Source organism: Pseudopodoces humilis, chromosome 1 (assembly GCF_049639895.1).
Source record: "Pseudopodoces humilis isolate 2021_Gansu_Grassland_sample_001 chromosome 1, ASM4963989v1, whole genome shotgun sequence".
In the NCBI taxonomy this organism is placed as follows: domain Eukaryota; kingdom Metazoa; phylum Chordata; class Aves; order Passeriformes; family Paridae; genus Pseudopodoces; species Pseudopodoces humilis.
Genome location: NC_142200.1, coordinates 68646612 through 68672182, shown reverse-complemented (window position 1 = coordinate 68672182; position 25571 = coordinate 68646612). Strand labels below are relative to the sequence as shown.

Sequence of the window (25571 nt, the reverse complement as noted above, 5' to 3'; positions counted from 1 at the left end):
TCATTAATACAAATCAATTTGACAGATTCATCAGAAAAGTCTTGATTCTCATTTCAGCCTTGCTAATTAGTGGTTCTATTTTATTAAAAAACAGCTCTGCGTGAAGGGATGGCTTCACACAACTGCCTGTTTTAAACAAATACCTCCCACAGGCTTTCATGCTTCTTTCTGTCACTGGGAGAGGGAGAATATTCCCTTCACCCAATGCTCTGATGCTTACAGACCTCAGCAATCACTAGCTTGTAACATTCCCCATCTCCTTCAAACAGACAGCAATACCACAGAATTTGCCAGCAATGCCCAATATTCTCCCCTCTTTACGGCATTACTGGTCTTAGATAAATTGCACTATGACTTGGAAAGTATCACATTTGTTTCCTGCAACATCTTTACCTATGCCTCTTTTCCAATCCAATAACTTGCATACGTCAACAGCCTAAAATGAGCAGGACAATTTTCATGAGGACTCTCCCATTTAACTGACAACCCCCTCATTATACAAACCCAAAAGGTTTCTCTCCAAAACACAAGACAGAAGCAGTTCATTGAAGCTGGATGACTCTCAGCAGGCAGGTTTGAGAAGGCTGCTCCATACAGAAGTGCTCTTCTCTCTGTGACAGGCAATGATAGCCACTGTTCCCACAGAACCCCCTAGTCTGATCTCTTAAGTTGCAAGCATGCTCTCATATTCTGCTCCTGCAGAAATGCAACAACACATTGCCTAACACAGCACTCCAGTCAGTCTCAGTGGGACATGCAAGCAGCAGGAATGACACAGATATAATTTTTCCCATGACAGTAAGTAGCAGCACTTGGTCTGAAAAGACACTGCAGCTCAAGTTATGATATGAAGGATTATAGAAAATCACTACCAATCCATGCGGAGGGAAAAATACTGAGCACACCAGGAAACAAACACCTGAATCGTTCCCATGGTCTAAGGGACAGAAAGACATGGCTGATTTTCTACCAGACTTTGATGACAGATCCCTAAGTCTTAACACAGATCTGCCTTAGGCAGGTTAAATCTTTCAAGGTTTAAAGGCCTAATGAGATCCACTTTTAAACACACCAAAAAAGACAGTTGGAAAGTGCAGAATCACTCTGCTTTTGCGACAAGTCGGAACACAAACAGTTCCTTCTGTGGAGGCCACATATGCCAAGAAGGACTAGGCTCCAGCTCCTGGCACTTGAGCAGCACTTAAGTTTTCATTCTCTGGATGGAAATTACAACACTGCTGATCATTTGCACTGCAGTCAAGTTAAGAAATCAACTCATATAGTCAGAAAAAATTAAGTAAATGTGTCATTCATTACCGGAAACCTTCTCCCAGATATCCAGTGACAGGATGTGGGAATGGTTCACAGCTGAGTCAGGGGAGGTTCAGACTAGATACACAGAAACATTTCCTCTACCAAGAGGATCAAAAACACTGTCTAACACTGGAACTAGCTTCCTAGAGGAGTGGTCAATGTCCCAAGCCTGACAGTATTTAAGAGGCACTTGGACAATGTCCTTAACAACATGATTTGACTTTTGATCAGCCCTGAAGTGGTCAGACGGTTGGACTGAATGATCACTATAGATACCTTCCAATTGGAATGTTCTATTCCATTTATCAGACATTCAGTGTTCCATTCAAGGAACATTCTTTTATATGAAGATCACCTTTCCTGAATGAATGGTCTTAATTGAAGCTCAGGACATTCTCTTTCTTGAATTTGTAGTGTTGGGTTTTTTTTGTCTGATACAAGTCAGGCATTGACGCAGCACTGGAAATGACTATCTCTAGAAATGTCCATCTCAGAACACTCAGGTGATCTCTTGCCATCAAATTTGAGCTTATGGAAAAAACAACAGTCAGCTGAGAAAAAGTAACCTTCCCATTAACAACCTTCTCTGTTCTGTCTCAAAGAGCAAAACCAATCAGAGTCAAGAGCAGTTTAGGAAAAATGGTTTTATTTGACATTGAAATGGACTGGGAAGTCCAGAGGATAAACTGTGTCCAAAGTAAGGGGCTGACAACATCCCACAGCCATCTCAGGAACCACCTGACCCCCACTGCCACAGTGCCCCACACTTTACACACTTCTCATCCAACACCCTCACTTTCAGCAAGTGGCACTTCGGAAAAGCACGCAAGCTTGCACTGACTGCTGACCAGTGATGTTGGCCAGCAAGGGACCAGTTAACAATACGAATTTCACAAGCCCACAGTTACAAAACAGATATGAGTAAGTACACTGTTGGCAATTAGAGCTCCAGCTTTATTTTATTTATTCTAGTATAAGAACAGATGTTGTAGCTTTTCAAAGGTTTTCACAACCTTAATTGTTGACCTTAATTGTTGTTAATCTTTCCCATGAAGTGGAGACAGACAGACGCCACCAGTATTTGTGAAGAAGATTGTGAGCTGCAGGGTATAAATAATAAAAGGCAGTATTGTCTGCCTTCTCTCTCCTGTATGAAATACAAAGGTATTGGGACTGGCCAGCAGCATGGAAGAAAAAGAATGAACAAGTGACTCAGCTGTTTTATTTATTTATTTTTAAGGATGCATCTGCTACAGGGTTGAACCTTTACACTGACATTTCTTCCCCCTCCTCAGGAATGGGTGAAGCTTCCAAAGTGCCAGCGAAGGAAGTGCTGTATTTAGCCTTCACGAAGCCTGAAACAGCTGATACACAAAGCACCCTCTCCACCTCATTGAGTATCACTAAAGCTGTAGTATTAAGCAGCCAAGTGTTGAGTTTCACAGGGCAGTATTAGGTTTCATAAACAAGTTCTCAGACTGGACAAGAAAGCATCATTTAATTATGTGCTAGAAACATTTCAAAAGCTTCCCAAGTCTTTTCCTTGTCGGGAAGGCAGGAAGCCTTCCTGACTTCTTATTCAGGTGTGGAAATTTCATATCCATCTTTTTGCTGCAGAACTTGGAGATCTAAGTTTTCTAACCAAGAAGTACATTCCTCAGACTTTGTTCTGCCAAGTGTACTCAAAGACGTTAACTTGGTGTCCCAGTAATTTGAGACCAGGCAACACAGAGGAAGGACACGAGTTCAGAAATCAAACCCAGGATGTACTGATGCAGGCATGCCCTATAACCTAAGGCAGGAGCCACAGAAGTCAGAACAGTGAAGATTAATTTCATGCTTATGGCGCCTTCAAACAAATTCCCAGAGTGAACTTGGGGCATAAGACTTAACTCAAAGACCAGACTAGAATGGCATCATCTAACAGCTCTGCTGCAAAATACAGGAAATTAAGTCTTTCCCCCACCTCTCAAATCAAAACTTGCCTTAACTGCAAACATCTTCAAGGACTCTTGACATAAAGAAAAGGTAAGGGCTGTTTTCATTTTAGTTCCTTAAGAGATGTTAAATTTGTTCATTAAAAAAGCCAAAATAGATAAGCCAAGCAGGCACCATGTATACTAAATAACTGCGCACACATTACATTTCAAGAGCAGTATTAATAGATTGTTTTAAATCGCACAACGGAAATAATTCAGTCAAGATTTCTAAAGGAAAGCATCAAACTACACAACAGTTAATGGCTGTATATACCCTGTCACACCTAAAGGGATTTGGACATGGCATGAAAGATGCTAAGTTATGTTTTTGGAAATGAGTTCAAGGTAAATCCAGGGAACTTAGAAATCAGCAAGAAACTTCTTTTCTGAAAGAACTAGCTAAAACTAGATAATACAGACATGAATAATCAACAAGATAACATGAGCAAATGTCAGTACAGCTTCTGCAGAAGTTATGACTCAAATACACCCAAAGTTTATGACATTGCATGAATGAGACACAAGTGGGCATCATCTCTAGGGACTTTTAGAAGGACCTGAGCTGCTGTAGCTTGCAGGAGTGGTTCCCCCCTTAACACCCAGCCAAAGGATAACAGTTAAAGGTAGGAAAACTTTTTTCCATACAAGAAGTCTTCAGAATTACCATAGCGGCCACTTTTGAACATATCATTAAGCTCTCTGAAATGCGACAACGAGGGAGGTGACACAAACTTTGCCAGCAGTATGATGTGTTCCATCAGAGCTGGAGCTTCATGCAGAGCACAGCAGAAAGATCTCATGATCATAGGAAAAAAAGGTAGCCAAAAGGACAATTCTGATTTAATTTCCACAAACTCAAGCCAATGTTCTAGAAAAATAACCTGGCCTGCGTGTACCACTGAAGTGTCAGGAGTCTGAAGTCTTGTTTGAAGTATCATCTTAGAGGAAAGAGGGAGAGAAGGAAAAAAAAAAAAAAAGCAGACAATATCTCACAAATAAATACAGCATTAAGAATCAAGGAACAAGCAAAGCAGAATCATGACAAGTCATTAAACCCAGGGCACACCCACTTCTTGAAAACTGTGGGCTGTTAAGACATTGAAAGGGTAAAACAGAAAGAGTACAGAGAAGAGAAATTCCTAAAGCAGAAACTAACAGTCCTGGATCATTTGGCACAGAAAACAGATAGCTGAAGGAAAAGAAGGCAGACATTGAATCCGTTATAGAGGACATGGAAAAAGTGTCCAAAGAATAACCATTGCCTCTCAAAAGAAAAACTTCAGAAAATCTGAAATCAATAGGAAACATGAATATGGAATGAATTTTCCCATGGGGTGACTGAATTTATGAATGTGTTAAAAAAATAATAATAATTTAGACAAGCACTGGAGAAAGCACATAAGGGATACAATGATGGTAACAGATGTACACACTCCAGATAAATGCAGCATAGCTCACCGTGAAGCAGAAGGGTCTAAAAGCAGAAAAGCAGAAAAACTCTTTGCAGGCTTTCTACCTAAGCAACTGCAATTAATATTTTTCTTTTTTAATTAATATTCCTGTCTGAGAATTGTGGGCACTAATGGGGATGGTGATGAAGAAGAGCTGGAGGAACAGCCACATCACCGTGTGCCAAAGCACTACCTCACCACTGCCACACTGCATCCTCCAGAAAACACTGCACCAATCTAACAGATTTGCACCTTTAACAATTTGGCACAGACCTAAAAGCTACAGTTGCTAGGCATCCTCCATGTAACACTTACTTTTACCAGCAAGTCCTGCAGGCTGCTGCAGTGTGCAGAAGGTAAAATACATATAGCCCACAAGCTGACAAGCACATGCTGAAATGCTGGCTCTCTACAACAAGGTGATCCACTTCGCCAAAGTGCCCCTCCCACTATTTCTCTGGGAATTTACTACATCCATGATGCAATACATTTTAGCACTGAATACAAAAGGTGCTGTTTTCATAATGGGCATCTAGGAAGAACCCTCCTTTGCACTTCAGGCCAGGACAAGAGTAAATTGAAATCTAAGTTTTAAAGAACCTGATTAAGTCCTCCCAAAATCACAACTTAAGGCAAACACCATACTGAATGCTCCTAAGAGACCACAGCCTTGAACACTTCTTAACAGCTTTTTTATTTTGAAAAAAATGTAGATCTACTTTCAAAACAGCATGCGAGTCACAACACCAGATAGATTCTGGCTTTTTCATGTTCTCAAAATAGTATGCTAGAAAGACGTCTACAAAAATAGAAATTTTAGGTGCATTTCACTTTCATCTCAAGCATCAGCTCAAGTCTATCCAACACAGCATTTGCGTAAAGCTGCATAAAGCATTCCCTCATCCACAACCCCACTCTGATCAGTGACAGAAAATTGTGATCTGATGAGGCCAATCACATGAAAGCACTCCAAGACCAGAGGATTTGAATGCTGGAGCATGCTTGTCCCTTCCCCGTCACCCCACACACACTGTGAACTGAGAAATTCAGATTCCTCTAACTTGCTTCACTGAAATCCAAGTGATCTAATAGAAAGTGGCAGCCAGCAGCATCACCAAAAATAAAACCATCAGAAAGAAACTAGCAAAGTGTAAAGTAATGCTTTATTTCAGGAGGTTAAATGTGCAAGTTATTTTCACTGTACCTCTTGACACAGAAAAGCAACAGCAGCAGCAACAAATTTCAGGAACCATACTCCCTTCTCCTCTGTGCCCAGGAGGCAAACCAAGGAAAAAGCAACTGTCATCAAACAGCCCTATGCTCCTTGACTGCCCAAATTCACCCTCACTGCCCTTCTGTGCGGCAGAGTGAAGCTCACTCAGTGTGTCAGGGACAGCATCACTCCTCACCTCCTGCTCCCTGCCTTCTAGGAATTTCCCAAGCCAACACTGGAGGATTAAGAGCTATAATGCTGTTAAACACTGCAATATCAAAATGTGAACTAAAGCACATAAAGCCTGCCTTAAGAAGAGGGGTATTTTGGGGTGGGGTTTTCTGGCTTTTTTTGTTTGGTTTGTTTTTTTTTTTAACCTCTGGAAAAGCATCTAAAGAAAACAGTGAGGAAGCAGTGTCAAAACTAGCAGCTCTGCAAGCAAAACAGCAGGGTTTACATGTGTATTGCAGCCTGCCTGCTACTTCAGATTACTTACTGCAGAGCAACAAGTCATTCCCTCCCTAATTGGGTCCCATTCTAAAATAGTCCTGTTATTTTTAGTACAGTACTTAAGTATCTGAACTGTGCCCTGTACTGCCAAAGCTGGCATGCATCCCTGGCCATACCAGAAATTCCGTTATTAAACAAGAACACACATGCCACATACCCAGGCCAACGTTTGTTCTTCTGCCTTGTCTTTAGTGGGCGACTTTAAACATTAACAGCCAGCCAAAAATGGCACAGGCTTATATGCTAATTCTTCATTTACAGCCTCTCTCCCAGCTACTGCGCAACAAGAGAATCAACCAGGCAAGGAAATGACTGAGGGTTGCAACACCACTTATTAGTTAGAGACAGTCAGTTTGTTTTTAGGGCACAGATAGAAGATAAGGATGGGATTGTTTTATCTCCATTTTGCTTGGTTTGCATCCATAGAAGTTCCAGGGCACTGGAGGAGAGGACAAATCTAACACGCACTCTATCTCACCCCTCTTCTGTCCCCTTCCACTCAGCACATACACTACTGATTGAATTTAAACTAGTCAAGAAACAAAAGGCCTGTGTTAAATATGTTTGCATACACCACAGAAGGAGGATTATGTAAGATCTGTCTCACAAACAATATGCTTCTTCTGCAGAAGAAATGAGATTATCAAAGCAAGATTTGTGTATGTTTCCAAGTCATTCTTCCCACCTTCCATCACAGGGGTGACAACCGTCCTGCAGAAAGCTAATTCTGGAGCAGAGCAAAATCCAAAATATCCATAGGTTGCTCCAACAGTGCCTTACCTGTCACTGTGAGCTGACTGTCCCTCACCTTGTGCTTCCACTATAATCTCTTTTTTTGTTAGACCAGGAAGAAAAAGTTCCCAGGAGGAATTTAGTCTGTCCTTTTACCAAGTACTTTGCAGCAAGGAAGTCAACTCCATGAAAGAGCTTTAAAGACAAAATCCTAACCTGAAAAACGACTCCCAGCTAGCAAAAATTTGTTAGTCTCTAATACCACTAGACCATCTGTTCTTGAAACTGTATGTTCCTTTTCAGAAGGATTCTTATTTTGTGAACAGCATTAGCATTGTTCACTCTCTCCACTCTGTCAACATCCCCTTATCCAACATGCTTCTAGATCTGGTGGTGACACAAGACTAAGCCTCTAGTTTATCATATCATTACCTAGTCCTTTTGGGTTCATTAGTATATTTCAGAACTTTCTATTTTCAATTATTCTAACCTCAGACAGCAGCAGAAGCAACATATGTAAAATCTTTCATGGCTTCTGAATTATGGCTGAGCTGATCAGGGGCACCACCTAAACGTTGTTCTCAAACCCAAGTCTGACAAAAAAGCTGAGGCAAAAATTCAGCCTTTCGGCATTTGCCCTTTAACCATCTCAGTATATTGATTCTGGATGAAAGAACTTGCTTTGTATTTGAAGAGAGCTTTCTGCCACTGAGTGTTCGTTCTCTCTCATCTTCAGTTTTTAGCTAATCCTCAGATCCAAGATATTTAAGCTTTGCTGTTGCCCATACATGACAAAAAGCAAGCAACAGTCAGTCTGTCTTGCTAGGTAAAGAGGTCAAGCAAAGGCCATCCATCTGCACTCCACTAAAAGAGCAATAGCCTGCAGACAATTATTGCAATACCAAACTAAGTGAAAGTGAAATAAGAGACATCAAAAATTCTTTCTGTAACTCCACAGCAATAAAATAATGATTAAGGGAAAGGTCAGTCAAGTCATCACTTTCTCAAAAAAGCTACAGGTAATAAGACCAAAACAAAAAACCAAAACAAATCAAAACACCCAAACTACTATTAGTGATTATAGGAGAGAGGAGATGGGAAAAAAAAATTAAATTTCTCTCAAATTAGCTGATTTTCATGAAACTCAGTAATGAATTGAACAGTTTGGATTTTTTTTTTTAAAGCTTCAAATCATTAATAGTTATTTTTGAAAGTCCAAAGTGGATTGCCACGGTAGCAGAGGCTGGAGAATAGCAAACAGTGATTTCCCACAGAAGTGGAGGGGAAAAAAGTGGAAAGAAAAACATTAAGAATGATATTTGTTGCTTAATTCGCACATTTACCATTAAATGCATTTGTAGCACGAAGAACAAAATAAAAGACTAAACTCAACAAAAATTGGTTGTTCATGTATAAGCCAAGTCAAACCAACCCAGCAGCCTAATATGTCAGAATAATGTATTCTAGGAACACAGAAGCAGTCAACACTGAATCTGAATCTGGCGTTAGCAAAATCACATCAAAAGATTCAAATTGCATCCTTTAAAAAGATAAGAAAAAATTGTCATACTGTTATCAATGCAAACAGTCATGGCAGATTTGAAAGTGACTGAGTAATTGCACTGTCTTATATTTGCTTGGAACATTAAAAAAAACATTGAAATACTCACATAATAGCCTGACATACTGAATAACCTCTGCAGAGATCTGCCCTGGTCCCACACTATTCTAACACAAATGAACTAGATAATGAAGAAGAAAATGACACTTATTAAACTTGGGGAAGCTGCTAACTTAAAGCAGTCAGCTTGCTGAAAGACTTAACTCAAAGCAAGTTTTAGAAACTGGAAAATTCTTTGTTGAGAAAGAGGCAGATACCATAGAAGAATGTATAGAGTAACATATGTGAGGATCATGAAGTAACAGCTCTGCTCTACTTGTGGCTAATAAAGCTTCCAGCACAAAGCGGTACCCGAACTTCAGCAAATATCAGAAAAGATCAACTGGAAAGAATTCAAGCAAAAGCAACAGGAACAGCACAGAATTAGAAAAACATGACATCTGGGGAGGAAAAAAGAAAAAACAATTAACTGGAGCTCAGCCAAAAGAAGCAAAAGTAAGGGTCATGATGAAATCTTTCAAATCTATGAAAGTCTGCTGCAAAAAAAGAGGGAATAGTATCTTCTCCATGCCCACAACTTTCAGAAGAAACAGAAAGATTTAAAAAGCAAATATTTTGGGAAACATTACTGTACTGGGTGGAGTGAGGGCACAGGGAAAAGATAAAAGAGAAGCACCAAGTCAAAATGATTAAAGGGGAAAAAAAAAACAGTGAGTCAATACCCAAGACCGTGTGACTGTTTCACCAACCACTGCCACCAAGCTGTCATCAGAAACAGAGCTACTCTTCAGCTTTCCCTTGACTAGTTCACCTGTGTCAAGTCTCCTCTCCAGATCTAGCACTGTGCTACAAGAAAAATAAGCTTAACAGATGCATTGTCTCCTCTCTTTCTTCAATGCACAATACCAAAATGAGAATACCAACAAGCTGCATACCAACTGTAACCTTCAGGGCTGAAATGTTCTAAAAAAAAATAAAATAAAGAAAACCCCCAATCAACTCAAAACCATAGGCATTAAAATACCTTTCCAAGTGTAACACAGGCACTTGCCTATTTTGATACACAGATACAGCTATATCCTAACACCACAAACAAACCAGAACCTGATAACAAGCGACACACGAGCCATACCCTCAGCCCTATGAAATTTTGCTCTTCAGTCTCAGTATGGAGGACAAATAGCAGAAATACCACACTGACTGTAATGTCGTGTGTATTTTTTAATGCTTAGCTTCAATGCTTAGCTACAAGCCGTAGATCGAAATCTCATGGTTCCGCTGCTTGTCAGGTTTTTGAAGGATACAAAGAATAGAGAAATTTCTTCTTGCAGAAGAGGGTGGAAGATAATAACGGCTACCCCAGCACAACTAACTGGAGTCAGTACTGCAAGGTGCAATCCTATAATCCTATCATTCTGAAGCTTGGCACTAACATTTATTCAGTACCAAGCATCTCTGGAAGCTAGAGTGGGGAAGGGGGCCAGGGGGAAGGGGTAACCAACAAAACCTCAGTCCCTTCAAATTTTTTTAGCTCATGGCCTGTGAGTACCAGTGTATTACAACCTGCATTTGTTTTCACTATGCAAAACCTCTGGGAATATCTACAGGAAATGAACTCTGATTAGACATAATTGCAAGCACTATCACCTTATTCAGCCAATTTTCTCTCTCCAGCCCCCCTTTCCCACACACCAGTTTGACCTCCACCATTTGCATGAATGGAAGTAGCTAGGGATAGGCATTTCACAAACCTCCCAAATCCAGGGTACAAGGCTTATTTCAGCCTTTAACCATGCAACTGGAAGATATTTGAGCATACCACAGAGTCTTAAGGGAGGCTTTGAAATTGCATTTTATTTATATTGTGAATGTCAAAAAGACAGTCATTTGTCTTCTTTTCTTGAGTATCCCTGAGTAAGATGCTGATGCAGAGATAAATATTCATAAGGCTAGCTCATGCAGTTTTCCTCAAATCTGACTAGATTCAACTCCCTCTTGTTTTAAAAAGTAGGAATTACATGTAAATATCACAGCAAAAGAAAGAGATGTAGATGTTAAGATGTAGGAGTTAAGATCAGGTTTCTGTGCATGGGAAGGACCCACTGTGGATTTACAGGATTAGTGGCAGTGCCCATCCCTTTCCATCAGGAATGACCCTCTGTTCTCCACTTTGCATATTTACAACTGCAGATACTGGGATCTTGGACCATGAGGCTGACATGTCCACAAAGGCAAAGCACTAGTCACTCCTAAATAGTTAACAGGGCTGGAAAATAGAAGAAGGAAAAATAAAATGGTTTTAAAAAATAAAATCAATAGGTGTAGACACTTGAAGTCAAGAAAGGTAAGCACACGTTGCCATTTCATGGAGTTCACCTGGGCCACTGTTTGCATTCATCAGAAGGATTTTTGCTCAGGTGCATCACCATGTGGTTATCCCTGTAATCCCTGACTGTCCAAATGGCCACCAGGCCACAGGACACGTCAAATAAACTCCAAAGTCACACTTGTGGCTTAGACCAGGACTGAAGCCAGGCCAAGTTTTAGACACAACTTAGCTACCTGTATCACAAGTGGGATGTTTACTATGCACAGTGGTATAAATACTCCTTCCCTCTCCATTTTTTTTCTAACACTTCCTCCATCTTTGGAGAAGCCATCATCTCTGAGAGAATTTAACTTCCATGAGCTGGGATGTGGGAGCAAACACAGAGTGATAAAACCATCACACAGGCAAAACACATTCACCAAAAACTGCAGACTTTTCTCATACAGATGCCTCACAGCAGCTCCAAGGAAGTGTTTGCATTACTCCAAAGAGATAATCACATCAGTAATCATTTTCAGAGACATGATTTAGCCATGCTGTGAGTTAAGACATTCCCTCACCCATCACATCATCTTCAACAGAGAAGGGTTGGGGTGCAGCCTACTTTGCCCTTTCTCTACATCACACTAGAAAGACACATGTGACTATGGAAATAAATTTGATTTCTTCTCACACTGCCGTGAAGTGTGAGAAGAAGGAGGGAAAAAAACTCCAAAAGATCAAGGGCATGAAAAAGTTAAGCTGTATCAATATTTCCCTTCTTTGTGCCTTCTCTTCCAGGTTCTCAGAATGGCTCCTCTAAAGCAGCTTTCCCTCTCCTGTTCCAATGCTACAGACACACATATGAGCAGAGGTTACTTAGAAATTGCTAATCAAACGCTCAAAAGGACTAAAATAGTTTCTAATAATTCTTTTTCAGTATGTATCACAATAAAAAAAAAATCCAACCATTTTTAGTTGGCCTTCATTAGATAGATTCTCTTAGATAAATTTTAGATCTTTAGTCTGTATTCAGTTTTTCCCCTAATAATGACATGGCTCGATTCTTTCTTAAAGGATGCAAAGAGCAGGAGACTTTGTGGTGCCTCCCAGTGGAAGATGACATGAAAATTCAAACCTTTATAGGTTAGGTCAGTTTTAGGATACAGCTACTTCAGATTGCTCTGCTTTGGTTTATACAAGTCCCGTTATTTCTTCATTGACCAGGCAAATCTTTAGGAAGATGACCACTATGCTATAAAATCATCTCTACCAATAAAATAAAATACTTGCAATCCAGGCTGTACTTAAAGCAACAAAATTGTAAATAGACTCCTCTTACAAAAATGGCAGAAAGTCATTAAAATTCATTTAAGCTACATAGAAGATTTGGTTAATTTTAAACTGCTAATGGATTTCAGAAACAGCATCTCAGGTGAAAACTTTTAATAAGACCTTTTAGTCCCTTGGTTTTCTAGGGACCTCATTTGACATGGCTGAAGTGTCAAGTATCCTGAGTTACCCCATTACAAGCACTGCTTTTAAAAGGATCCCAGAAGACCCTAGGAAGACTTAACCTGAAGCTCCCTCCTCCAAGCCTTGCAGCTCCATGCACAGCTACAGCCCTACAAAGCTTCCACACTACCACTAAGCCCAGCAGCCCCACAGCCCTGCTCAGAACTTCAACACAAACCAGCCCAGCATACACCACATTGCTGAAAGGTTTCAGCCTAAGGTCCCATCTTTCATCAGGGATTCCAAAGAAGTGCTGGATGCAGTATGCATTGAACTGCAGATGAGATACACCTCTCTCAGACACCATAGAAGGTCTGTATAATATAGTAAAATATCTAGTGTGCATATATATTCCACTTTGAAAACCTCCAGGTTTTCAAGACAGTAAGTCAGGATTCAAAAATTTCTCAAGCTCCTCACACAAAGCACACAATTCCTTGCTTGGTTTCACAGAGTTGGCTGCAGAATTAGAGGATATTGGCAGGAAGAGGTGACTAAGACCAAGTACTGGATGAAAGCATCATTGCCCACACAATGCAACAATTTATGGCTCTAACACAGGTTTAGGCAAAAATTCACTCTGACCACACTTGTGTGCAAAGTCAAACATTGACTTCAGACATGCTACAGTTGCACAGAGGAAGAAAGCTTCAGTCCCCACACACTTAAAAAAACCCAAAAAACAACCATTTTTAAAAGTACTCATTGCATGAATGCTTCTCTGGCTGGATGAATCTTTGCTGAACCACTGCCAAAGTCAGTACAGCTATGACATGGCTGAAAGCAAGCATACAGGTTGGCTAGATATCCCAAGAAGAGGAAGAAACTTGCTATTTGTACACAACCACATTATTGTGCCCATTAAATTACTGCTCATTCATTACTTCCTTCACCTCAACAACCCCAAAACCTAATACAGCTATGCAAAGCAACTGAAGCATCATGAGTAGCATTTGTTATAAAACCTGAACTTCAGCCAGCAGCTGATAGAGGGCACTCAAAGTAAAATACAGAGTATGGAGAGAACATTTAATACACATTTTGTCACTCTCCAAACGACCTTGCAAAAGACAGAGACTGTTTCTAGATGGAGACAAGTCCCTGTAACAAAGGCTGAGAAAAGATGTCTTCCTCCATCCATCCAAGAGTCCACATACAATAGAATTGGTATCCAGTCAGAAGAAGGACTGAGCTAGTCAAAATTCAATCATTTTTGTGCTAAAATTATGTAAAAAACTATTCAGAAATGTTTCTGAAGAGAAACCCCAGTCACTGCTGTGCAATCCCAAGCCCAAGAACCTGAACTCCAAGTCTTCCCAAACTCTGGTAAAATGAAGAAAATCCATGACATGTCACCTTGCCCCCAAAATCATTCCACATTTACCACAGACAATTATAACTGAAATTATTGAAGAACTTATTTTGGTTTTCAGTCTGCAAAGTTGTTGGTTGTTTGGGATTTTTTCAGGCTAAAGCATACTAGTTTTAGCATGGCTGAAAAACTGCAGCTCTAAGGCAGCCCCTCAAGAGTCACAGAAGTTCATGGGCAAGATCTGTCCCACAGCCATCAAGACTATCTCCTAGCAGACACCACAGCAATCACCTCAAATGCCTTCATTTGACTTTTGTTACAGAAGCCCTTCTTGATCAGAGCAGAACAGCTGAACCAGCTCACAGGCAGCTCTGGGATTCTGAGACTGGGAACAGATGAGACATTCCAGGAAAAAAAACATTTCAGCTGGTAACTGGTCTGAAACAAATATGTTTTACCACTATGTTTCAGAGCAAGTCAACCAAATCTCTGGTGTTTGAACAGCTATTATGCTTGCTATTTTTCATAATATGAATAGTGATGGATTTATTACCAGTTACTTCCTCAGTTGCTCCGTTTCATGACGATCATATAATAAAATACAGCTACACATACCTTACATAATCTCCTGAAACTGTGAAGGAGCTATTTTTATCTTTGAATGTACAAGAGCAATAGTAGCATTTTTGTTACAGCTGAGTTACTCAATAAAAACCCCACCTAGCAATGACACATTTCATATTAATTTTAAGAAAACAACCCAGCACCACAGGTGCATTTTATTAAAAAAATAAGTAAAATTAAAAAGATATGAATAAAGACATCGCTTTGATCCACATTCCAGGGCAGCAAAGAGATCAACGCAACGGTAACCCCCGCACATTGCAAAAAACTCCCTTCAACAGGTAAACCTTGCAAATAGAGGCAGGCTGTGGAGACTTCTACAAAGCTAGGTCTAGTCCTTAGCTTGTTTGATTGTGTAGCTCCATAAGATTTGATGAAATTCACAAAGAAAAAAAAAAGTTGGTGGGTTGCCAAGCTGACCCAGCAGTTTGCTGGCACTGAAAAGAGATGGGATCTATTCTTCTCTTTCTCATTTCTTTTCCTTTCCCTGCAAAGGCACCTCACCTGCCCTACCACATGCTTCCAAGAACTGATACCATCCTTTAATCCCGAAGAAAACCAATCCCAGAAAAGACAAGTACACAGGACAGCTTTTCTACCCAGTTAGACAGTCGGCCGTGCACACATGTAGTGAACCACCAAGATGGCCCAAGGCAATATCATGAGCTTTTGGTAGCAGTCAGCTCTTACATGGCCCACTTCATTTGAAAAATGAAGATGTGCCACTAGTCCAGGGGAAACGTTTTTTTCACCTCTTCAAATTGCAGAGCTTTTGCACACAAAAAAATTAGCATTTAAATACTCTAAGAGGTAAAAGAAGTGACCTGCCTCTCTGACAACTGTACACGTGCTGTCTTCCTGAAACTCAACTGAGCATTGTCAAATTGACCTGAAAGGCAACTTCACATCACCTACACATATGCCACCTTAGCTCATGTTAATTTTAAATGAGACCCCTTGGGAATAAATCTTGCTATGGAAGAGCTGGACGTGTTGGACATGAAGGACCCAAGAAGTTCTCAGAGATTAATACAAGCAAAACAAAGTCAGGCTATTACAGCTAGGGACTCTTTCACTTAACTTTTGAAAATCATCCATTTTCCAAACACCTGTGAGAACTTCTCCTGCTCCTGGGAAGAAGAGTGGAATCATTTCCAAGTAAATGGAGCCAAATTACACATTTACCAAAATTATCTAAGGCTTAGACTAGCAAGACATCATTCAATGCCATTCCCCTACTGAAAGCTGTAGCAATACTGTTTTTCAAAGGACACTAGGGAGGAAAATTATCCAACAACTCAACCAGGCATTACAAGTGTTACCACACATCTAAACAGTATCAGCTGCAACAGCCATTGCACTGCTCCTCTGACTTCCCATGTGTTAAGAGTGCAATCCACCTTTGGTAGCAAGGAACTCCACAGAGATTTTTTTCCTAGCCTTTTTTAGCATCAGCTCTAGAAAAAATTCATGCCAAATGTGAAATAAGTCTGAGTACACATTAGAGATGTCAGCAACTCAAACAGTATTTGCTCTCCACTCCTACAGCTCATCTCATAGTCTTGCTGCTCAATTCTCTTGAAGCCTTTTGGAAAATAAACACAATGTCTCTTCAAAAACTTTTCAACTGATAAATGTGATGACTACATGTAATGTTATAATAGCCTACCAGTAAAATATATCAAAAGAATCAGTTAATGAAAATCGCACATAGACTGTGACATTCCAGTCTATTCATTTCTAGAACATCATCAAGGGCTAGTTTGATTACTTTCCTCTCACAGGCCTGTCCTGGTTTCATCTGGGGTAGAATTATTTTCTTCCTAGAAGATGGTACAGAGCATATTTAAGATGAGAATAATACTGATAACACACTGATGTTGTAGTCATTGTTGAGTAGTGTTCACAGCAAGTCAACAGCTCTTCAGTTTCTCACCCCAGTGAGGAGGCTTGGGGTGAACAATAGGCTGGGAAGGGATACAGCCGGGACAGCTGACCCCAGCTGGCCAAAGGAATATTCCATATTATATAGCATCATGCAGAACAAAAAAAAGCCTAGGGAGAGGCAGTGGCCTGCTGCTTGGAGACTAGGTGGGCACCAATCAGCAGGTGGTGAGCAATTACACTAATCATCACTTGTTTGTATCATCTTTTTCAGTTGTTATGGTTGCTGAATGCGAGAATGCAGGCAGGGAGCACAGAGCCTGTGTGAAAATAAGTCACACAAGCTTCTCACTCTGGCCCAAGAAAGCATAAGGAGGAATCCAAACAGTCCTTGAAGATGGAAAACAACCTTTGCAGGTGTTGTTTGGATCCTTATTCTTTACTTGCAAGAAACAGTCAAGGGGTGTTGTTCCCAATTGTCCAATGATGGTGATGTGTTGGTTTAATGACCAATGAGAGTTTTACCTCTTGGACCTATCTATAAGAGAAGATCTGGAATAATAAAACTTGCTCTCTTGTGCAACCCAGAAGAGAGTCATGTCGTGCTTCTCCATTCCCAATATAGTGCGACAGTTGTTACTATTTTACCTTCCTTTTTAGTTCTCCTGCACTGTCTTTATCTCAAACCACGAGTTTTACCTTTTTTCCAATTCTCTTCCTCATCCCCCTGATGGGGGGCGGGGGGGGAAGTGAGGGAACAACTGTGTGGTATTTATCTGCCTGACAGGTTAAACCACAAGGGCCTTAGGGCCTTCATTATAATCATAACTTAAAAAACTAAAGCTAAGTGCCCAACAGCACAAGGAAGGGAAAAAAAGCAAACCAAAAAACAACAAACCAACCAACAAACCAGGGGGAAAAAAAACTTCTACCACCAAACCCACCCACTTTTGGCCTCAACTTTTTGACTTCAGAATTCCTGGAATGACAAACAAAATAATACAACAAATAACAGAATGAAACAAAAGATGACAGTGTTACAGCTGGTGAGCTTTTTCATAAAGCATTAAAAATGCATGCATTGTGCATCTAGATGATGGCAAATCTGCCTCTAGCATTAGATGCAGAGGCAAGAAGTACTTTGTCCTCACAATCATGCTGCACAGATATGCTTCTCTTGTAAATTGTTTACTACATCTCCTGCTGTGACCATGTACAGTAACTGGAACATCACAGTTAGAGATGGACAGGATAAACAAAAGCAACCTGACCCACCAAGAAAGCATCTGCCAGCACTCAAGCCATTGTTCTGCACAATATCAAGGCTTGAATTCTGACATAATCCCCTGACATCTTGGGTGATGTCAGCATGAGCAGCTATTAGAATGAAGAATCATCCCCCACAAGACATTAATTCAGAAATAATTGATGGTCTCACAATATGTATTTCTCCCTTAACATTCTCCTAAATGGACTTTTAATACATTTGAGCCAGAAGGGAAAGCAGGCCTTTTAAGAAAGCTTGTGATATTTTTGTCTTGTGCCAAAGCCTTCTGAATTTTTAGCTTTTCCAGCTCCTTGAAGTTTAATTCCACACTTGTGCTTTGATATAATAAAAGCTCCTCGTTCCTTTCCAAGGATGCTCAGAGCTTTAACAGTACAACTAAGCAAAACCAACCTACAGATTTTACCTTCCCCCAGTCCTTCTCACCCCCTCCCTCAATTCCCATTTAAGGAGAGAACGTTCTCTTATCTGAATCCATACCTAGTAGTTTGGCAGAGATGAGTATCATGGAAAATAAGGAAAGAAGAAAGCAGGAAGAAAAAAGAGATCACCTCCCCATTTATATTTCAGCCTTGAAAACTTCTGCTCCAATCCTTTCTAATGTACAACTTTCTAATATACAACAATTTCTTGTCCTACCATCCTCCAATAAAGTCAGTATATGGGAAAATTTTTCTAGCAGTTTTTTCTCTAGTAAAGGATTCAAATCCTTGCTGCCAGTTAGTTTTGATGTCTACAAATATATGAAGCATGCACAGACACAGAACCCTGTTGCAACTCCTTGACCAAAAATATGTTTAAGTGTAAAATCAGAGTCACAGAACCACAGATCATTCACTAAGAGCAACATCAGCAGTGAAAGAGATCTAGCTGACATTTAATGGATTCCCATCCTCACAGCTTGAAAATTTAAATACCTGAAAATGACCTAGAAATAAAGTTAAGCAAAGTAAAAAGGTAACTTCTAAAAACTTAAGTCTATACTACAAACCAACAACATGAGTTTGGACAGAGCTGCAGCCACTAGATCAAGTCATCAAAAGGAAGAATTTAGACGCTGGGCACTGAAAGAAATCTCTAAATGTTCATCAAGTGCTAATCTCCACCATGAAAAGAGTTCAAAGACGTACAGATTCTCCCTGCTTATTGATTTTCTCACCAGGGATGCATAATGGAAGAATGATACTGGTCTCATGGAGTATTATTCACCCTTACTTAGCTGTCTTCAGCAACCACAGGCTCAGTGCTTGGATACAGACACTTAGTTTCTCAGATTTCTCTGCTGACACAAATTCTGCAGCAAGAGCATGAAGGCAGTGCAAGGACCATGCTCTGATGTTTACTATGTGAACAAATGTAGAAATCCGTACTGCTGCACAGCAGGAGAGTTCTTTCCCTGGGCTATAGGTTTTTTCCAACAGGATGGTATGGTATTTCCTCTATGGTTTGTCTGCCAGGAAAGCAATTTCCTATTTTTGTCCTCTTATGAGCTAGTAGAAGCTGGCATTGATGAAGGCTGGGAAGAATGAGAGGTTGGTTTGCTAGTGGTTTAACCAAACATGTGTTTACAATTATCCCGTTCATCCCTGTCTGTGCAAAACTGTCTTTTTTGGAATGTCCCCATGGTCCTTGGATTTGGCCTCCAAAAAAGCTGAAATAGACTCACTAAGAAATACATTGTTTGACTATTACAGCTAGAGCAACAAAACTGTCCAATGGTTAATATTGCAACCATTAATGTTAATTGTTGGGCATTAAGATCAACATAGCTGCTCTACTTGTTGCTGTTGGCCTAAGGACGACAGCTCAACAGCAGGAGGGTAAGATAATAGGAAAGCCTCATGCAGTCTTCCCCTGGAGTCCAACAAAAGAATACAACAGAAACAGGGTACTCTGTTTCTTTCTCAAATATTCTACAGCATCTGCCCACAAGAAGAGAATGCAGAGATAACCATGGTGTTCACAGTGAGTTTGTCTAGGGCACTCATCACTTCTGCATCCAAAGACCGTGACTATAACTATTGTCCCAAAGCACTTTTCAGAAATACATAGCACAATATAATCAAGACTTTCAACCCCCCTCACCCTCTCCCCAGTTCTCACTTTAGGGAAGAATAAACAGTCTGTTCCATCATCATGTGGTAGAAGGGGAATTTCTCACTGCTGATCCCTTAGCCAAGAAGAGGTCAAACTATTCTAGAAAATATGCCTTATCCCACTGTAACTGAAAAAACAATCTCAAAGACAGCAGTCTTGAAAGTTGCAGAGGTCCAAAAGAAACATATTTCACCTCTCTCAGTATCAATGAGGTAGATTTTCACACCGTGTGCCTAGATTATTGCAGATCGAGTTTGGCAACCCACAAGTTTAATATAATCTGTAATTTTATTTTGTATCATACATCAGAGAACTACACATTTTCCTCTACAATTTTACTCACTCCAAAATCATCATTTGACACACAGGGATATAATGACTTACTAAAGGTTTCTGAAAGGATTCAGGAAGAAGAAGGTCCCTCACACTAATTCACAGCAGTAGTTACATGTTATCCATGATACAGGAGAAGGTGTCCTACACTGCTTTTAAAACATTTAAAACATTTTAAAACAACTGATCTTCACAACAGCTTTTGCATTCAGGAGTGGTAATCTGCATTCCCCATGGGTTAACTAATTGGGATGCAATTAGCAGGTTTCATTAAAAACTCTCTTGACTTGTAAATGAGCATTAGTGTTGGGCTTTTAAGAACCCATCCTTACTCATTCTGACTATATTTTTGTTTGATCCACACCTGAGTCTCTGGTCAATGCCACTACAGGTTGATTGCCTGTAAAAACCCAAGCAACAGTCATAAAGCTGCTGCCACCTTCTAGCAGAAAGTGACTCACCCAGTGCTCATAATCTCATAATTTTGTGACTCCTCACCATGAAACAGAATTCCCTGGTCTTTTCTGTTACAGGTATCAGGAAAGACAGAACTGTTCACAAGGGCACTACTCTAAAGCAGAGGATGAACTTGCAATGCCTTCAGTCCTGAAATCCACGTCCATATGCCCTGTATGAACTGATCCACTTATGACTTATGAAAGATCCTAGGAAGGCAAAGAGGGAAGGAAGTTTTCAGTCAATGGATGCACAATAGCGTGAATGTGAACATCGCTTTAATAATGAGTTTCAGGATACCTTGGCACTGATACTCAGTGTTCCTATGTACGTTTGAAGTCCAAAAGCTGCTAGAAACCAAAAACACCATAATTTCCAGATTATTGGACCCATACAATAAACATAGTGTCTGTCTGTCTCTCTACATATGTACCTGCTGACAAGATGGCATCCAGGGGGAATAAAGCATATAAGAAAAGGGAATGCTGAATATATCCAACCAAATCTTATAAAGTCAGGCTATTCTAGTTGTTTCATCACTGAAGACTTCAAGTGACTGTTTTTGGACAGGACACCTTACACTGATCAACAGTTTTCTTTAATGATGCTCTCATAGTGGAATCTGGCTTTCTCTCCACATTCCCGATGCAACAGAGGAGCCATATTGAGCTAAAGAGAGAACTGCTGTCCAATTCAACAGATGGCATGAGAATAAAAAAGACCTGGCATGGGACTAGTTCAGAAGTGCACAGTTCAACATGTATAAAGAAAGAAATCAGTGAGGTGGCATCTGTTTACTTCATGATATTATGTTTCAAAACAGCCACTCGTTTGGGAGAAAATATAATGGGAATCAAGACTATTTTGCCACATCCAAGTTTAGATTGCAACATGCTCTCTGGACCAGCAGGCAATGTAGAGATAGCAAACCTGTAAATAAAGCTCAATGTTAATAAAGGGATTCCTTGGCAACCTCATTCCTTGTAATTCCTAAAAAAGATTGTGGGGTTTCAACTTTTTGGTAAAGGATCTCCATTCCTAGATTTCCCTGGGTGAAGAGTTGCAACTGGTGTATTTTGGATATGGCCAGGAGCAGGTCCAGTTTCCAAGAAAAACAATCATAACTTCTTAGCCTGCTTTCCTACAGAAGGAGGCTTATGCAATCACACTGTAGCCAAGCCAGTTGGCAAGCTGCATGCAAGCCTGACAGAGGGCAGAGGTCTCAGGAGTTACCTTCCTTGTTTATGAAAACACTGAGCCAGGTGGGCACACTTAAGAAACACTGCACTGTGAACTGACATCAATACTCTCATAGCTGAGATAAATCCAAAGAAAAGCAGGCTTCCTTAGTCTTAGTACAGACAAAAACGTTGGCACAAAGTGAAGAGAAGCTTTTCCTCTGACAAAGTTCACTCAGAGGTTTAGAATAAAAAGGCCAACAGAAAATAGTAAGGGGTTTCACCACAGTGTTTGCTGCAACCAGTGAAATTTTTAATTGAGCAAATACTTAAATGCATCCAAAAAATGTATACCACTGGTCATCAAAAGGCACCCCTCCACCACTTCAGTGGTCTGAAGAAGCACCTGAGTGCATTTCAAACACAAACATACACACACACTTCGCAAGACAGAGCTGAGCTGGTAAAAGCAAAAGTTATACCTAGAAACCTGGCCTCATTTAGCACCATCACCTCCATAACCACATGCAGAGAGGCACAGCAAAAGGGAGCAACTGTAAGGTCCCATCCAGAGTGACACCACCCAGGAGCCCCTCAGTTTGCCTGCTGCAACTGCTACACGTACTTCAGGGAAGCTGACAGTGCCTCATAATCTAGAGGGACATCTGCTCCTTTGGGGCTGTCAGAAAACAAATTCTCAGTGCAACACTCTGGCGCTGCTGGCAGAAGCAGTGCATGACCCAGCTATGCCTCTCCTCTGCCAGCTGGGAACTCCCTGCCTCGGAAGGATACTTTTGCCAGAAAGATCCAGATACTTCTTGCCCATTTACATCCCAAGCACAGATGAGAACATGACCAAAGAAAACCTTCATAACAATTCTTGCTAGAGTAATTTAAGCATTCACAAGACAGAAGGCTGCAAACGCTTGTTTTATTCACAGAGTGCACACTATACACTTCAGCAGAATTGAGATACAGAGATACATTTTGCATTTAGGCAGCGCTTTTAGACTATGCATTAAAAAATACAGGAATAAACTACTGAAATCCAGGTGTGGCTGTATGTGAGGATAAAAGCCAATTCACACAGTGCTAAGAGAGGGAATAGTTTGATTAACAAAATCAAGGAAAACCATGGAAGTACAAGATCTTTAATATGTAGCCAGAGCGAACAAAATCTACTTTAAGACTCAATGATGTCCAAGTGAAGAAAATAAATCAGACTATAACATGGTAAAATGATCATCAGAGGCAAGCATCAGAGTCTGCTGCTCTATCAGTTTACTGTTTGCAGTAAGTCTACCAAGCCTTACTCTGCAGGCTCTGCTGTTTCCTCTACACTGTGCTGAATTTCAAAGAGTCCAGTGTTAGAGAAAGAAAACCCAAGCAGCTCTGATATTAACATATACCTGTACAAAGGTAGCCAGAGAAATACAGCTCTGGAACAGCTTTCCTTCTTATGCTGCTCTGAGAGGTTAAGCCCTGGAGGAAAACTAACAACATGGGAAGAGCATCCCCTGCTTACATCCCGCACTCTGCCTCAGCCCCAAAATGATCATGAAGCACAGCCAGAGCTCTCATCTAAAGTTTCAAGCATATTTCCCCTTTTCCAAGCAGGTTTTCTAATCTCCATGTGTTTGTGATTTTTTTTTTAACCCGCCCTCATAACTCACTCCTTTTAATCCTAGGATTAGCCTTGTTGCCCTTCTCTGTACCTTTTCTAGAGCTGTAAGTACAACTACTAGCCTCAGAACACAGGAATAGATGGAGCCCACAACATCTCCATTAAAACACATGAACACCTTTATGGGGCAAAAGAATTTCAGCTGCCCTTCAGAAGCATAACTGAAGGTGGCAGATGCCCACATACCTTCTATCCTGCTTTGCCCCAACTCCAAATTCATTCTGCCTTAGTAAAGAGAAAAGCAAACCACATTCTTTGGGTCTGTTTTAGAAAATCCGATCAATACTGCTTTGACATACGAGCAACACATGTTCCCATTTCAACGAATGGGAGCATTTCAGCCAGACCACCACTTCAGATGGAGTGGGGCTCCTGGCTGCTGAATCAGCACTTTCCACCCTGCTGGCAATACGAAGTTATGCGACGCTTCAAAGAAAAGCGGGGAAAAGGGGGAAAGGGGTGGGAGGGGGCGATGACACTTAAGCAACAGAAGCAGGCAAGAGGATTGTGCAGGAGTTCATCTGCCAAACCAATTAACTGCAAACTGTTATAAAGATGCCACAGTTTCAGCCCCGGATTGCAGTACCATAGTTATACAATGAGAGCCATGCGTGCGCGCCTCTCCCCGGCGGGGAGCTGGGGCAGGAGAAGCTCCGCACCGCCGCCCAGGGAGGGTCTCCCGGGCTAGCGAGGGGCTGTCGGCACGGCCGGGGGCTCGGCAGGGCCGCTCTCCCGCAGGCACACGGCCGCCCGGCTGCCGCCGCACATCCGCGCCGCGGATGAGCAGGAAGGTGGCAGCACTCCGGGGTGGCATTTCTGCGAACTGCCCATCCGCCAGCCCTCCCGCAAACCCTAAACGGAGGGAGGGGAATACCGGGGAGTTTCAGCGGCAGCAGCACCACCAGCAGTTGGCGGGGCAGCTCCTCGCTCTCCAGCGCGGGGCGACGGGAAAGCCCGGATCCCGGCACCGCCGGGGCGAGGCGCGCAGCCGGCGAGCAAACAAAACGCGGCAAGGAAGCCCCGAGACGGGGAAAACGGGCCGATCCCCCGAGCCCCGCGACCGCCGGCCGAACCCCGTCCGACCCCGGGGGCTCCGCGCCGGGCGGGGCGCGTTCCCCGCGGGCACTGGGGGGGGCTCGCCAGCGGCCCCAGGAAAAGGAAGTTTGCTCTCCTCCTCCTCCCACCGGCCTCCGCTACCGAGGAGCCAGCGAGCCCTCACCCACCCCGGCCTGGCCTCACCCCGCTGTGGCTCCCCAGGGGCAGCAGCCGCCGCCCCCCTGCGCGCCCCGCGCTGCCCCCCGGCCCCTTACCTGCTGGGCGGCCGGCCGGCCGGCACGGTCCCCGCCGGGCGCCGCGCACCCGCCAAGTTTGGGGCGGGCGCAGGGGGTCGGGGGAAGGGTCGTGCGCGGCGGTGGCGAGGACGGGAGCGCGGGCAGGGAGGGGGATCCTCCGGGCGGCGGGGTGGAGTGGGGCGCAGGCGGGGGAGAGCGAGCTCTCGGAGCCACGCGCTTCAAAACCAACAATAACAAAAGAAAAAATTAAAACTGAAAAAAAACCAAATTTAAAATCAAATAATTAAAAAAACAAACAAACAAATAAATTTAAAAAGAAAAAAAAAAAAAAAAGGTGGTGGGGGGGGGAAGGGCAAAACACACCCCACGCGAATGGGGACGTTCGCGCCTCGGCAAGGCGACCCCGGATTGCGGGAAGGATCTGCGGAGAAAACTTCTGCCTGCCTGTCCGCGCTGCTGCTGCCGCCGCCGGCTCCGCTGCTAACGGCACCCGCCGCCGCCTTCTCCCCTCACGCCCACCTGACTCCCGGCGGGCCCCGCCCCGCTCCCGCCCCCGCCGCACGCAGCCGCAGCCCCAGCCCGCTCCCCGCTGAGGGCAGGGGGCCGCCGGGGGCCCCGGCGGCCGCGGGCGGTGTGGCGGCGGCGCCCCTGTCCGCCCTCCCGGGTCCCGGGGCGAGCGGCTCTGGAGGCGGCAGATCGTGGGGCTGTGGTGGGACTCCTGCCCTCTAACAAAAGCTCGCTCGCAGGTAGCACTGGTGCGTGCTTTTCATGGGAAGGGCTGTT

The 25571-nt window shown here is 42.3% G+C and overlaps 1 protein-coding gene across 7 annotated transcripts in view; it reads right to left on the bottom strand.

Moving 5' to 3' along the window:
- The window catches only part of GRB10 (growth factor receptor bound protein 10), a 149488-nt gene extending 124229 nt beyond the window's left edge, over positions 1–25259 (bottom strand). For 2 of the 7 annotated variants that reach the window (XR_015772462.1, XM_088054787.1), the window contains exons 1-2: positions 25152–25235; positions 24807–25040 (exon numbers count right to left, since the gene is read on the bottom strand). The gene's annotated coding sequence lies outside the window, so the exon portion shown is untranslated. Of the gene's footprint in view, positions 1–24806; positions 25041–25151 lie in introns of all 7 variants that reach the window. The other 5 variants (XR_015772459.1, XR_015772461.1, XR_015772465.1 and 2 more) reach the window with 4 other exon arrangements.
- Positions 25260–25571: the final 312 nt, after the last annotated feature.